This window comes from Narcine bancroftii, chromosome 5 (genome assembly GCF_036971445.1).
Source record: "Narcine bancroftii isolate sNarBan1 chromosome 5, sNarBan1.hap1, whole genome shotgun sequence".
Lineage (NCBI taxonomy): Eukaryota > Metazoa > Chordata > Chondrichthyes > Torpediniformes > Narcinidae > Narcine > Narcine bancroftii.
The window spans coordinates 108,779,306-108,794,583 of record NC_091473.1 but is presented as its reverse complement, the minus strand read 5'-3'; the positions used below and the strand labels follow the sequence as shown (position 1 = coordinate 108,794,583).

Below are 15,278 nucleotides of genomic sequence, written 5' to 3'. Positions count from 1 at the left end.
TGGCTAAAGGATGGATGTCATTGGGAGCTGAATGTCCAAGGATGCACAATGTATCGAAAGGATAGGCAGAGAAGCAGGTGTGACTCTGTTGATAAAGAATAACATTAACTCAAGAGGCGAGTTAAATTTGGAGAAAAACTGCACTTCAAGAGAGCTCACCGAACACTTGGACCCAGAAGAGCCGGCGACCAGAGACCAAAACCAGTTCTAGTGTGGCTTTTAAGCTGCCGAGAACGGGAGATAATTCTGGGAGCAGTACATAACTACTCTAAACAGAATAATGGCCTGCCTGAGTTAGATCATGAAAAGGTACCATTTTTTTCAAGATTTTAGCCCAACATTAATTAAACAAAGAAAAGAATTTAAAGATGTGAAAAGAAAACCATGTGCTAAAAACTTGAAATATTCAATGATATATCCTGTGACTTTGAGGGTCAAAGTAGCAGAAGGGAATTGGCAATTTTTCAAGATCAAAAATTAGGTGGAAGACTTTCTGAAAAGTTTGTAAAAAATAATCGAGGTTGCCGAAGGTGGAGATTGTGAAAATATTTATAATGGAACTAAGTAGTAAAAGTTGTATTTTTAAAATTTTTGCTAAACTGTCTTATATCACTTTTACCTTGAAACAATAAATACAAGTGTTCATGGAAAGCTCAGTAAAAGGGAAAAAAAAATCTGGGAACAGTGGTAGCAGGATGGAGACTCCAGTTTAAAAGGGAGAATGGTGCCTGGAAAGGCATAACAAAAAAAGATGATGCTAAAGGAAGGGGTTCTTCTTTCTCGAAAGATTCCACGGGCTTTTTACTCAGGCTCTTGGGCTCTACGTATATGTCACCGTCGGGGTAGGGACATTGTGTGTTATTCTTAAAGGGGAAGGATTGCTTTACTATTTAAAGAGTCTAATAGATTTTACTGTTAAAAAATATTGTTTTAAAGAAGAATATGGATAGAACATTGAAATGTATTAGTTTCAATATTAATGGGTCGGTGAAGAAAAGCAGGTCTTGGCATACCTAAAGAGATTAAAGGCTGATATAGTCTTTCTACAAGAAACACATCTTACCAAATTGGAACATGCAAAATTAAAAAGAGGATGGGTGGGCAAGTAATATAGGTTTCATTTGGATCAAAAGCAAGAGGTGTATGATTTTAATTAATAAAAATATACCAATAATAATAGGAGACATACACAAATCAAGCTGAAAGATTGGTAATGGCACATTGTAAAATGTATGCAGAATCACAGACATTTATGAATATTTATGTTCCAAACTTTAACAATGAACTCTTTATAAAGGATCTATTTTTAAAAACTGCAGGGGGAATACAAAATATATTAATTGGAGGAGATTTCAATTTTTGTTTAGATCCAATATTAAACAAATCAGTGAGAACAGTAACAAGGGAAAAAGCTGCAAAAAATGACTATCATTTATGAAGGATTTAAAATTAATTGATATATGGAGGCAGCTCAACCCCTTAGAAAGTGACTATTCATTTTATTCAAGGGTACATGACTCACATACAAGAATTAACCTACTTTCAATGTCTGCTCAGTTATAAAGTAGAGTGGTAAAAACAGAGTCGATAAGGTAAGGGAACCATAAGGAGGCAGTGATCCTAATATGATAAAATTTGCCCTACAGTTTGAGAGGGGGAAACTAAAATTAGAAGTGTCAGTATATCAGTGGAATAAAAGGGACTACAGAGGTATGAGAAGAATGGGCAAAAGTTGATTGGAAGGGCACACTAGCAGGGATGATGGCAGAGGAGCAATAGCTGGAGTTTCTGTGAGAAATAAGCAAAGGGCATTCTAAAAAAAATAAATATTTTGACAACTTTGGCTGACAAGTGAAGTCAAAGCCAAAGTAAATGCTAAAGAAAGGACATACAAGGAAGCATAAAACTTTTAAAAGCATACAGAAGGAAAACTTCAAAAGGCTAGTAAAGAATATCAAAAAGGGCACTAAAAAGCTGTAGCAGCATGCCCACAGAGACGCGAACCAGCCCGCAAAATTGCCGACGAACACAGCGACTATGCAGTCCTGGGGGTGACCCTGGCCCTCATTCCAGGTGACCTCCACACAATGGAAAGATTAGGAACTCTGGTGGGAATTCCAGCCAAACCGAGGTTGGCACTCCGGTGACGTGGGACCCTGATGTCAGTGCCAGGGGCCCATATAAACAGAGCTACTACTCTTTGATTTCGACGTCTCATGTGTGTGTCTTCCTTCCACACTCATCGTAGCAGTTGGACCCAAAGATAACAGATCAAGCGGAGCCAGTGACTATCCACATGGTCTATCTCAGGCTTCCAACATTCTGGGTGTTACAGCCACACATGTGATTCTAGCAGGCAGAGGACCAGTTCCAGCTTCGCCACATCACTACTGACGGCTCCTGCTACTACTACGTCGTGAGTCCCCTTTATCAGGACTCAATGGCAAGGGTCTTAGCCTCTGGAGCAAGACAAATACGTGGCCCTCAAAGAGCTACTAATCTGCATTTTTGGGCTTTTCTGGCGCGAGTACTTTGCCCAATTGCTGCATATGGACAAATTGGGGGAAAGGGCCCCATCCGCCCTAATGAGCAAGATGCTCGCGTTAACGGAGGGCCACAAGCCTTCCCTGCTCTTCAAGCAGATCTTCTTTGAGCAGCTGCCTGAGGATATACAGCTCTTGCTAACAGATGAGGACTTCAGCAACCTTCGGAGGGTCACCTCCTGGAAAGACATGCTCTGGAGAGCGAAGAAGGATGCCAGCGCCGTCGTAGACCACATCAGCAAGCCCCACGAACAGACCTCAGCAAGATCAAGGCCAGCAGAGAGGCAAGTGAACACTCCAGGATATCTATACTACTACCACCAGTGATGGGGTGCGGTGGCCTGTCGATGCCGCCCACCCTGCAGGGTTTCGGGAAATGCCCTGGCCAACAGTCGATGATGGCTGTAGTGGTTGCCCCACGTGATAGCCTCCTCTATGTCCAGGACTCACTGTCGGGCAGGCCTTTCCTGGGCAACACAGACATTGAGATAAGCACCCTGCAGGCCTCGACACCCACAGTGCCTGACAGATATCCCATGCCCCACATCCAAAACTTTGCCGCCTACCTGCAAGGAGCACAGGTGTTCTCTAAGGTGGGCCTCATCCAGGAGTACCACCAAATCCCAGTTCACCCTAGGACATCCCCAAGACTGCAATCATAACCCCATTTGGCTTGTTTGAATTTATCGGCATGCCCTTTGGTCTAAAGAATGCGGCACAAAACTTCCAATGGCTGATGGGACACAGTGGGCAGGATCTCCCATTTCCATTCATCTATCTGGACAATATCCTTATCGCCAGCTGCAGCCACAAAGACCACACCGCCCACCTGAGACAGCTGTGGACCTGTCTGAGCAAATTTGGGCTGACCATCAACTTCACTAAGTGCCAGTTCGGCCTGGACACCATGGACTTCCTGGGGCACAGAATTAACTAGCACAAGGCCACACCCCTCCCTGAAAAGGTTGAGGCAGTCCAGCACTTCGCTAAGCCATGTATGGTAAGCATGCATGGTGAAATGGCTGCAGGAATTCACTGGTATGATAAACTTTTACCACAGGTTCATATCGGCAGTGGCATGCATCATGCATTGATGACCAGCAAAGCAAAAGACTTGGGACACAGAATCCTCGAGGGTGTTCCAATGAGCTAGCCAATGTCACCCTTCTGGTCCACCCCAGTCTGGAGGCACCTACCGCTCTAACTGTCGACGGCTCCAGCACTGCAGTAAGGGACACACTAGAACAATTCATCAAGAGTCAGTGGCAACCCATGGCCTTTTTCAGCAGGCACCTCTGCCATCCACCCCCCCCCACCCAGAACTCAAATGCACTTTCCCCCAGAAGCTGTTAGGGCTGTTCCTGGCGTTAAGATATTTCCATTATTTTTCGGAAAGCCAGCAATTCAGGGTGCTCACTGACCACAAGCCATCAACTTTCGCTTTCCATCAGATATTGGACCAGTGGTCAGCCTAACAGCAGAGGCACTTGTCCTATATGTCCAAATTTACTATGGACATTCAACATATCCTGGGAAAAACAACGTGGTGTCTGACGCTCTGTCACACCTCGCAATCAAGTCTATACACTCCCTATCCCAAGGGGTCAATTATGTGGCCCTTGACAAAGCACAGCAATGAAACAGAAATCACCATTTACAGGACAGCAGTCTCTGATCTCAGGGTGGAAGGCATCCCGGTCGGCCTAGGTAACCTGGGACACTGCTGTGTGACATTTCTACCGGCAGACCCCGCCCCATCATCCTGGACTCTTGGAGGTGCCAGGTTTGAGGCTATTCACAACCTGGCACACCCTGCCATCTGCACCACAGTCAAAATGGTGGTCAAAAGGTTTGACTGGCATGGCCTCCGTAAACAGATCAACCAGTGGGCCAAGACCTTCACAAATTGTCAGTCCTCCATGGTGCAGGTACACCCCAGAGTGCCCACACAGACATTTGAGCCAGCGCGGCAAAGGTTCAACCACGTGCACATTGACTTAGTGGGCTGCTACTGGTTTCCCATGGGGTGAGATACCTCCTGACCATGGTAGACCATTCCACAAAGTGGCCAGAGGCAGTCCCGCTGGCTGATACCACCACAGAAACCTGTGCCAGGCACTCGTTGATACATGGGTGTCCTGATTCGGGGTCCAAGAACATTTCACCTTGGAGAAGGGGGGCAATTCAATTCTGGGCTCTGGACAGCACTGGCTAACTTTCTGGGGATGCAGCTCCACCATATCATGGCTTATCACCCGCAGCCCAACAGGTTGGTGGAACACTTCCACAGGCACCTCAAAGCAGCCTTGATGGCCCATCTCAAGGGTCCCAACTGGGTGGACAAACTGCCTTGGATCCTGCTGGGAAACTGCACCAGGCCGGAGGAGGACTTCAATGCCTCAGCACCAGAGATGGTCTATGGTGCGCCTTTAATCAACACCGTGGAATTCCTCACCCACGATAAACACCCAGATGACCCTGCAGCAAACCTTGAGAGCCTGCGGTGAAAGCTGGGTTCTTTGGCCCCACGGCAGCCCCCACCACATAGCATCCCAAATGACCTAAGGACTTGCTTGTATGTGTTCATGAGAAGGCGAGCACACAGTCCACCATTGTAACAACCCTACGAGGGGCCCTACAAGGTCATTAGAGACAATGGTTCCACCTTTATCCTCAACATCTGCAGTAAGGAGGTAACCGCCTAAAATCAGCATATCTAGACTGTAATGAGCTGGTATGCACTTCACCCCCATGACACAGGGGCAGGACACCGATGGCTAGACAATGGCCAGTTCTTGGGGGGGGGGGTGTCGTGTAGCAGCCCGCGGTCGGATATGCGAACAGGCCTGCAAAACGGCCGACGAACGTGCATACGTGGGGGTGACACCAGCCGTCATCCCAGGTGACCTCCGCATGGCAGGAAGATGAGGAACTCTGCCGGGAATGCCAACCAACCAGAGGTGAGCGCATCGATGATGCGAGCCCCTGACATCAGCGCCTGGGGCCCATACAAGAACTGCAGGTGCAATAAAGCAATCTTCAATTTCAACTCCTCATGTGGGTGTCTTCTTTCCACACGTCACAGCGCTAACACTATGAAGCTTTTTATTTAAAAAAAACTATATTAAAAGTAATAAGAAGCAATAATAGATTTTAGACTGATAGAAAATGACACTGGAGAATTATAATGAGAGACTAGGATATTGCCGGACTTCAGGAATTGAGTTACAGGGTAAGGTTAGGATTTACTTCCCTGGAGCATAGAAGAATGCAGGGAGATTTGATAGAGATATTTAAAATTAAGAGGGAGATAGACAGAATAAATGTAGATAGACTTTTGCCACTGAGGGCAGGTGACTTAAAAACCAGAGGACATGGGTTAAGGGGAAAAGGAGGGTGACCTTCTTCACACAGAGTGAGGGGGTTGAGGTGGAATGAGCTATTCCACTATTTAAAAAGGGAGGGAGGCAGCAGAAAAGAAATAATAGACATGTTAACCGAACATCGGTGATTGGGAAGTTGTTAGAGACAATTGTCACAAGGATGAGGTGCACGATGAGGTGCATGACAAGATAGGCCAAAGTCAACATGGTTTCCTTCCAAACCTACTGCAATTTTCTGAAGAAACAACAAGCAGGCTAGACAAAGGACATAGAGTGGGATGTTGTATATTGGGACTTTCAAAAGTCCTTTGACATGGTGCCACACATGGCTGCTTTACAAAATGACAGCCCACGGAATTACAGAAAATTTACAAGCATGGTCAGCAGGAAATAGAGAGTGGAAAAAAGGGATCCTATTCTGGTTGGCTAATAGTCATCAGTGGTGTATCGCAGGAGACAGTAATGGGGCCACTTCTTTTTACGCTGTACATTAATAACATGAATTGTGGAATAAATGGCTTTAACAGTTAAGTCTGCCGATGATATACAGAGAGGTAAAGGGAAGGTAGTGAGGAAAAGCTGAGAGTCAGCAGACTTAGATTAGGAGAATTGGCAAATGTCAACAAATGAAATACAATTTTGGAAAATGTACAGTCATGCACTTTTGTAGAAGGAGTCATAGGACAGATTATTATTTGGATGTGGAGAAAATTCAAAGGTGCACAAGGTCTTGAGAGTCTTCCTGCAGGATATCAAAGATTGAGTCAGTGGTGAAGAAAACAAATGTAATGTTGGCATTCAAAATCTTGAGGAATAGGATATAAAAGTAGGGATATGATGTTGAGGCTTTCTAAGACACTGGTGAGGCTTCATTTGGGAGCACGGAGTACAAATTTGGGCTCTTTACTGGAGAAAGGGTGTGCTGGCATTGAACAAAAGAACATAAAAAAATTCAGCCCATCAAGCCTGCTCTGCCATTCAATAAGATCATGGCTGATCTGATCACTGACTCAACTCCATCTACCTGCCTTTTCCCCATATCCCTCAATTCCTTTTTTATGTAAAAATCTAACTGAACCTAAGGGGCCTAAACCGATTCCCTGGGTAGAGAATTCCTCAGATTCACTACTCTCTGGGAAAAACAGTTTTTCTCATCTTTGTCTTGAATCTACTCTGCTGAATCTTGAGGCTAGTTCTGGTTTCACGCACCAGTGAAAACAATTTTACTGCCTCTATCTTATTTATCCCTTTCATAATTTTACATGTTTCTAGAAGATCTCTCCTTCTTCTGAATTCGAGTGAGTATAATCCCAGGCGATTTAGTCTCTCCTCGCAAATCAAATCTCTGGGATCAACCTGGTGAACCTCCTCTGGAGTGCCTCCAAGACCAGTATATCCTTCCTCAAGTATGGAGACCTCAGCTAATTTCATCTATCTTTTATTGTCTAAATAAGAAGCTCAGAAAATGACAACAATCTTTTGGCTTAGCTGGGCATTATTTCATTTTTAAAAATAGCAGTTCCTGAAATATTCAAGTTCAAATTTATTGTCGAAGTATATACATGACATCACATACAACCCTGAGATCCTTTTTTCTGTGGGCCAGGCTCGATAATCACTCACCTGGTAACTGTAAACTGTACTTTAAGAAATAAAGAATTGTAAACAAACTGTGTAAATACATAGTAATAAGTAATAAGCAATGAGTTCTCAGAATTAGTCCATTTTTTAAGAGTCTGATAGCTGAAGAATAACAACTATTCCTGAACCTGGTGGTACAAGTCCTGTGACACCTGTATCTCCTTCCTGATGGCAGCAGTGAGAACACAGCATGTTCTGGGTGGTGCAGAGCATTGATAATTGATGCTGCTCTCTGACTCCATGTTCCATATAAATATTTTTGATGGGGGGGAGAGTTTTGCCTGTGATGTAGTAGGCTGAATCCACCATCTTTTGCAGGGCATTTCACTCTAAGTTATTGGTTCCCCCCCCCCACCCCAACCAGGCTGTGATGCAATTGGTCAGCACACTTTCTACCACGTATCTGTAGACATTTGCCAAGATTTCCAATGACCTACTGAACATCCACTATTCCTGGGGAAGGAGATGCGATGTTGTGCTTTCTTTCATTGATTTGATATGATGGGAATTCAGAATAGGTCCTCTGATAATAGTGACCCCAGGAATTTTATCTTCACCTGTGATCCCCCAATGATGACAGTAATGCACAAGAGTGAAACATAAAAGTTTGCAGATGCTGTGACTGAAGTAAAATCACAAAAATGCTGAAGGATTTCAGCAAGTCTCACAGCATCTATAGGTGATAAATATACATATCTAATGTTTTGGGCCTGAGCCCTATGAGCAAGAAGCAGGCAGGTGCCAATCTGAAGAGACTGGGGTTTGAAGTGAGGAAATCTAGGATCCATTTATACAGTAGGGCATTAATGACCAGTCTCAGAGTTTGCTGATCATTTTTGAGGGGATGGTGTTGAATGTTGAACTATGGTCAATAAATATCACCCTGATGTATGCATCTTTGCTGTCTAAATGTTCCATGGTTTTGTGAAGAGCCAGTGAGACAGCACCTCTTGCTACGGTAGGAAAATTGGAACGGATTCACAACTGCTTCAATACCAGTGTCTCAAAACACAAATGTGATTGTGAATGGCTTCTTGATGATACCACCAATCTGGCCTGTGTAATAGGGTGTAAAAAATTTGGCTGAAAGGTGCATTAACAACAACCTCTCACTCAATATCACCAAGATCAAGGAACTGATTGTAGACTTCAGGAAAGGAAAACCAGAAATATAGGACGCAGTAAAAATGCATTTAGGTAAATTACCATGTTATCCTGGGTGCTGGTACAATTGAAGCTTGTTTGAAACAGATGAGTACCCGCCCTTTCAGAGTGAGTGGTTCAAGATATCCGAGAATACGTGAGCCAGTCGTCGGCACTGGTTGTCAGTGCATGGCTAGGTACTCCATCTGGGCTAGATTCTTTCCTTGGATTCACTATCCTGAAGGCAGCCTCAGATGCTGACAGTAGAGGATCATCAGGAGATGTGGGGGTTCGCAAAGTTTTCTCCTTTTTCTGGTAATCAAATCAGGCAGAGAAGGCTCATCTGGGAATGTCCCCCATTATACAAGATTTGGCTTTATTGCAAGTTATGTCATTTAAACTCTGCTACAGCTGTCAGGTATCCCTTTTTTGTAGTATGGATTATGGAGGGCCATGTGACCCCTTTGGAATCTGAAGGGAATCTAGATTGAAGAGGAGCAAGTGACTTCTCCATCTGGAACCTAATCAGTAGTCACCTTACCTGCCAATCAAGGTCAATCCCTGCCCACAGATCAGTGCACATCTGGTCATTGGCCCCTTTAATTGCTTCAGAAACCTGGCCAGACTCTCCAGCTGTTGGCACTATAAAGCCCACCATATGAGAACCACCTTCCTTCTTTCTCTTCTGGGATGAAGCCGTGCTCCCCTCCGGGTTGAGAACTGTGGGCAACATTGCTGGAAGATCGTTGCACACACTTTACCAAAGGGTTAGGAACTGTAGTATGGTGTGCCTAGTGTCCCTAGTTTAGTTAGATAAAAGCCATGCGCAGGGACATCAAGTGGTGGCGGGTATTGTATGTTGTAACTAGATTGTAAAGCCTTCTACCTGCGAGTGGTTTCGAGTGTATTGTTTAATGTGGTGAGTGTCTGTGTCCCATTCCCCGACTCCCCTACACATGTAAATAAAAACTACTGTTCCATCAGCTGTGTTCAGAGTCACTATCCTTGGGTCACATCAAACCTGTTTCACACACACCCTCACTTGTTGATTCCACTCTAGTCTGGAATTTGCCACTTCGCCTGGAAGGTGGCTTTCTATAGGTCTCCTAATCTGGCTCTCTGCAGGTTCCAGATTTCATTGTTCATTCAGGGCTTCTGGTTGGGGAAAACCCCGAACTTTATTTTGGGGACACACTCATCAACAGCTGTTTTAATAAACTCTAACAGCCCTGGTGCAATCATTCAGGTCCTAAGTGGAGTTCTAGAAACTGGCCCAATCGAGGCAAATCTGTAACTGTTCCACATCCTCCCACAGCCATTTCTTGGTTGTCCTGATCTCTGGAGCCTCACTTTTTCGGAGGGAGAGGGATGTGTTCAACAGGTATAAATAGCAGGGAATAGGTAAATTGTTTGAGGAACACAAGGAGAGTTAAAAAAAAAACAAGAAATAAATAAAAAAGGCTAAAAGGAGATACGAAGCTACTTTGGCAGGCAAAGTAAAATGAATCCAAAGGGTTTCTATAGGTACATTAAAAATAAAAGAATAGTGAGGGGTAACATTGGTCCCCTTGAAGATCGGGGCGTTAGGCTCCGGGAGAAGTCAGAGGAGATGGGAGATATTTTAAATGATTTTTTTTTTTCTTCAGTATTCACAAAGGAAAGGAATATTGAGCCAGATGAAGTGAAGAAATATGGTAGGGAGGTCATGGATAATATAAGGATTAATGTTGGCTATATTAAAAAAGATCAAGGTGGATAAATCTCCAGGTCTTGACAAAATATTCACAAGGACCCTGAGGGAGGTTAGTGAACAAATAGTGGGGGCTCCGACAGAAATATTTAAAATGTCACTGGCCACAGGGTAAGTGCCGGAGGCCTGAAGGGTAGCTGATGCTGTTCTGCTGTTCAAAAAAGGATTAAAAAGTAAACCTGGTAATTATAAGCCTGTAAGTCCGACGTCGGTGGTGGGTAAATTAATGGAAAGTGTTCTTAGAGATGATATATACAACTATTTGGAAGGACAGGGATTGATTCAGAGTTGTCAGCATGGTTTTTGTACATGGTGGATCATGTTTAACAAATCTCAGTTTTTTGAGGAGGTTACTAAAAAGGTTGATGAGGGGAAGGTGGTGGATGTTGTCTATTTGGACTTTAGTAAGGCTTTTGACAAGGTTCCCCATAAGAGGTTAGTAAGGAAGGTGGAAGCATTAGGTATTAATGATGAAGTAGCAAAATGGATTCAGCAATGGTTGGATGGGAGATGCCAGAGGAGTGGTGGAAAAATGTTTGTTCAATTGGAGGGCAATGATGAGTGGAGTGCCTCAGGAATCGATACTGGGTCCACTGCTGCTTGTCATATATATTAACGAACTAGATGATAGGGTGGCAAATTGGATTAGTAAATTTGCAGATGATACAAAGATTGGCAGTGTTGTGGACAGCGAGGAAGATTATCAAAGCTTACAGAGTGATGTAGGACAGTTAGAAGAGTGGGCTGAAAGATGGCAGATGGAGTATAATACTGATAAATGTGAGGTGCTACATTTTGGTAGGACTAATCAAAATAGGACATACACGTTAAATGGTAGACAAATGAGGAGAGCAACTGAACAAAGGGATTTAGGAGTCATGGTACATAATTCCCTGAAAGTTGAATCACATGTGGATAGGGTAGTGAAGAGGGCATTTAGTATGTTGGCTCTCATACATCAGAGTACTGAATACAGGAGTTGGGATATTATGTTGAAATTGGACAAGGCATTGGTAAGGCCAAATTTGGAATATGGTGCACAGTTTTGGTCGCCAAATTACAGGAAAGATATAAATGAGATATTAGAAAAAGATTTACAGCAGAATTCAGAGGTTAAGAAAATAAGTTTAACTAATATGAAATTATGATATAATTCATTACAAACTTAGAAGTTTGAGAAGTTATTACAGGGAACTAGACAAAGGTATTATGAATTAGGGGGAAAAGCTCAAAATTTTAGCTTGGCAGTTAAAAATGGAATAAGCCTTTAGAACAATAAATGCTATTCGGGATAACTCAATAATTACATATAAACCTCAGGAGATTAAAGAAGTGTTTAGAAAATTTTATGAAAAATTATATACCTCTGAAGTAGTGGAGAATGAGGTTAAAAAATATTTTTTTAAATCTGATCTGGGTTTATCCTCTTTGAGTGTAAGGATGTTAAAGATTTGGCTGTTAATTTTACCGCTAAAGTAATAGACGCACTTCAATCCATGCCAAATGGGAAGTTTCCAGGGGACGATGGTTTTACTTCTGAATTTTATAAAAATTTCAAGACTTGTTAATTCCATTATTGATGGAAGTATTGAAACAGGCGACGGAGGATCATTTTTTTTTCCGGACTCTTTTTCCTCAAGCAATTATTACAGTTATTCTTAAGAAAGATAGGGACAAAGAAAGCTGGGTCTTAGACAATTTCGTTACTGAATGTTGATTATAAAGTTGTAACAATGGCTAAATATTTACCAGATTAAATTCATTTAGATCTGGTGGGTTTTATTAAAAATCATTACTCAGCAGATAATACTGTGAATTTGATTCCATGATCAACACCTCAGGAGGGATCCAACCTACCAATGGTTATTTTGTTGGATGCAGGAAAGGCCTTTGATAGAGTAGAGTGGAGTTTTTTAATTTAAATTTTTAGAGAAATTTAAATTTGGCCCAGGATTAAGGCTTTATATAGAAGGCTTTATATAGAAGTCCTACTGCTTGAGTTGTGACAAATGGACAGTTATCTTTATTTTTTATGTTGACTCGATCGACTAGACAAGGCTGTCCTTTGTCACCAGCTCTATTTTCATTAGTTATTGAACCTTTGGCTCCGATGATTAGACAAGATAGTAATATTAAAGGTATTAAGGTGAAATCGGATTAATTTAAAATTGACTTATTTGCAGACGATGTTTTGATATATTTAACAGAACCTCAAATTCTTTGAAGTGTCGACATGGCAGAATGGAGCAGTATGGTGAGATATCAGGTTATAAAATCAATTGGGAAAAGAGTGAGATTATGTCACTAACTGAAACAGATTATTCTTCTTATAATCATATTGTGAAATTCAAATGGTCAGATCATATTAAGTACTTAGGTGTTAAGGAAGATAGTAATTAAACTATTTACCGTTATTGTCTAAAATTAAACATGATTTGAATCGATTGAAAGATTTACCAATTACATTAATAGGAAGAGTTCATTCTATCAAAATTAATATTTTTCCTCTACTCTATTTATTTCTTACAATCCTTGTAAGATTCCTCAAGAATTTTTTTTAAGGATTTAAATGCTTTGGTGAGGAACTTTTTAATGGAAGGATAAAATGGTAAGGGTATCTTTACAAAAGTGAACTTGGAAATATGAATTAAGAGGTTTACAACTCCATAATTTAAAAAATTATTATGGTGCAGCACAAATTAAATTTATTAATAAGATGTTTGAAATGGACAAACTTTTGATATGGGCTAATATTGAATTATCTCAAATTGGTGAGAAGAGGATGGATCAGTTTATCTATAGATAAAACCCTAAGTTATTGAGTAGTGTAAGGTAAAACATCATGAGATGGGAATGTGTAGGGAGTTACCCTGTACAGGGCAGTAACAAGAAGGGGAGGTGTCCTTGTACTCCTGTTAGGTAAAACATCATGAGATGGGACCGGAGAAGGAGTCACCCAGTACTAAGGAGTAACAGAATGCATCCTTGTACTTACAAGATAAGAGAGACATTGATGGATTGAGAGGCAGGAAGCTAGCAGGGAAAGGATAGCAACAGTTTTAGTCATTGGACAAGTAATGATATGATGATGTTCTAAGCACATATCCAAGGGTATAAAAAATCACCATTTTGCTGATAACGGCAGAATGCATTCTCCGGCTAACATCGTTAGTCGCAAGTGTTACAATCCGGTAATAAAGAACAAAGAACCCTGATTTCGACTCAGTCTGGTGTTTGTCTCACTCATTCATGAACAATGCAGACCTAACAATTTGGTGACCCCGACGTGATGGGTGAGTGAACACTGGACGACGGTTTCTGTTTTTTCTGACAATCATCTCAGCCGGCTGATAAAAAGGTCCAGAGAAGCCTGTTTTAACAAAATTCTCTTTTTTTTTTAAAAATCTTTATGATTGTCAGTAAGAACTGGAGATCGGACAAATTAGACGACCACAATTGAAGGTCGCATGCCAGGATTGTAACACGTAAGTGATTACAGACAAGATAAAAGTCCTTAAGGTGTTTGAATGACATTTATTAAGTGCTTCGCAAGAAACTACTAGAGTTTAAAAGTCTTTATTGTGTCGTTGCAAAGTCCAATAGAGTGAGAAGGTGGTCTATAAACAATTGAGGACCTGAGTTTTCTGCCCTAAACTGGTTATTAAGAGGAGAAATCTCCCACGTGAAGGTTGGGCTTTGAAAGAAAACAAAGGTTCAGGCTTATTGGCCTCAATTGTATCTGAGAGACTGACTTATAAATGTCCGGTAGGTATGATAATGTCTGTACACTTGAGAAGTTAAGAATTTATTTCCCCAATTCGCCGTGGTGGAATACCACAGCAGACACTAGAGACCTTGAGACAACAAAAAAAGTACTCAGGGACGCCTGCCTGGTGAACAAGAACGACGACAGAAGGCTGCGACAGCTGTGTCCGGATCAGGTAGGAGATATTAATGAAAAAGTTGACAAACTCCTAAGAGACACCCAGTTTATTCGAAATACTTTTGATAAGTTAAATGAGGGTATTCCCAACATCACCAAGGAGATAAAGTTACGTAAATTCATAGATTGGTACAGGGAAACAGGACAAAAGTATAGCCCAAATATTTGGTTTTCTAGTTGTAATTTAACTTTCAGACCCCTTTGGGAAAACAGAGAGTGGAAAACGAGCAATCAGAGTATACAGGACAGTCTGAAGTCAATTGGAGGACAAGACTTAGAGACTGTTCTTTTAAAAGATATTAGTCATCCAGCTTGCAAGGAGACATTTTTAAAAGCAATTTTCGTTGACATAGATCCCCTAAACGGACAAAAACCTAAATTAAAACAGGCATTAGAAAGCGGTCCCGCAGCTATGGCTGTACAGTTGCCTGCTAAGACTTTTGACCAAGTTATTAAGGAAATTAATCAGGAATTAGAGGAGCGAAATACCAGTAATGCGGCATTGGAAAAACAAAAAATGCTCCGAAAATGTGTAGACCGCTGGAGGAAGAGGGGTTGGTTACCCGGGGGCACTGAGATGTTCCTGACAGGTGAGGGAAAAAAAATTTTAAAACGTAGTGTCTTAGATAAGCTGGAAGAAACAAAACACAGAAGGGAAAGGAAAAGTGCCTGTTTCCAGTTTCCAGCCACGAAGTGTCCGGGTTTGCTCTCTCCCTCCCTCCTTTCACCCTCCCCCCTCTCTCTTCTCTCCCCCTCTCTCTCTTCTCCCCCCCCTCCTCTCTCACCCACTCCCCCTCCCAATCCCAATCTGTGGCGGTGCTGCCCTGAAATCCCCAGGTTGGGCAGGGCAGAGAAATACAATTTGGTTTTAATTT

General features: G+C 42.2%; 1 protein-coding gene across 5 annotated transcripts in view; it reads right to left on the bottom strand.

Moving 5' to 3' along the window:
* Window positions 1-15,278, bottom strand: part of ipo13b (importin 13b) — a 200,970-nt gene that overhangs the window by 128,741 nt on the left and 56,951 nt on the right. The window lies entirely within an intron of this gene.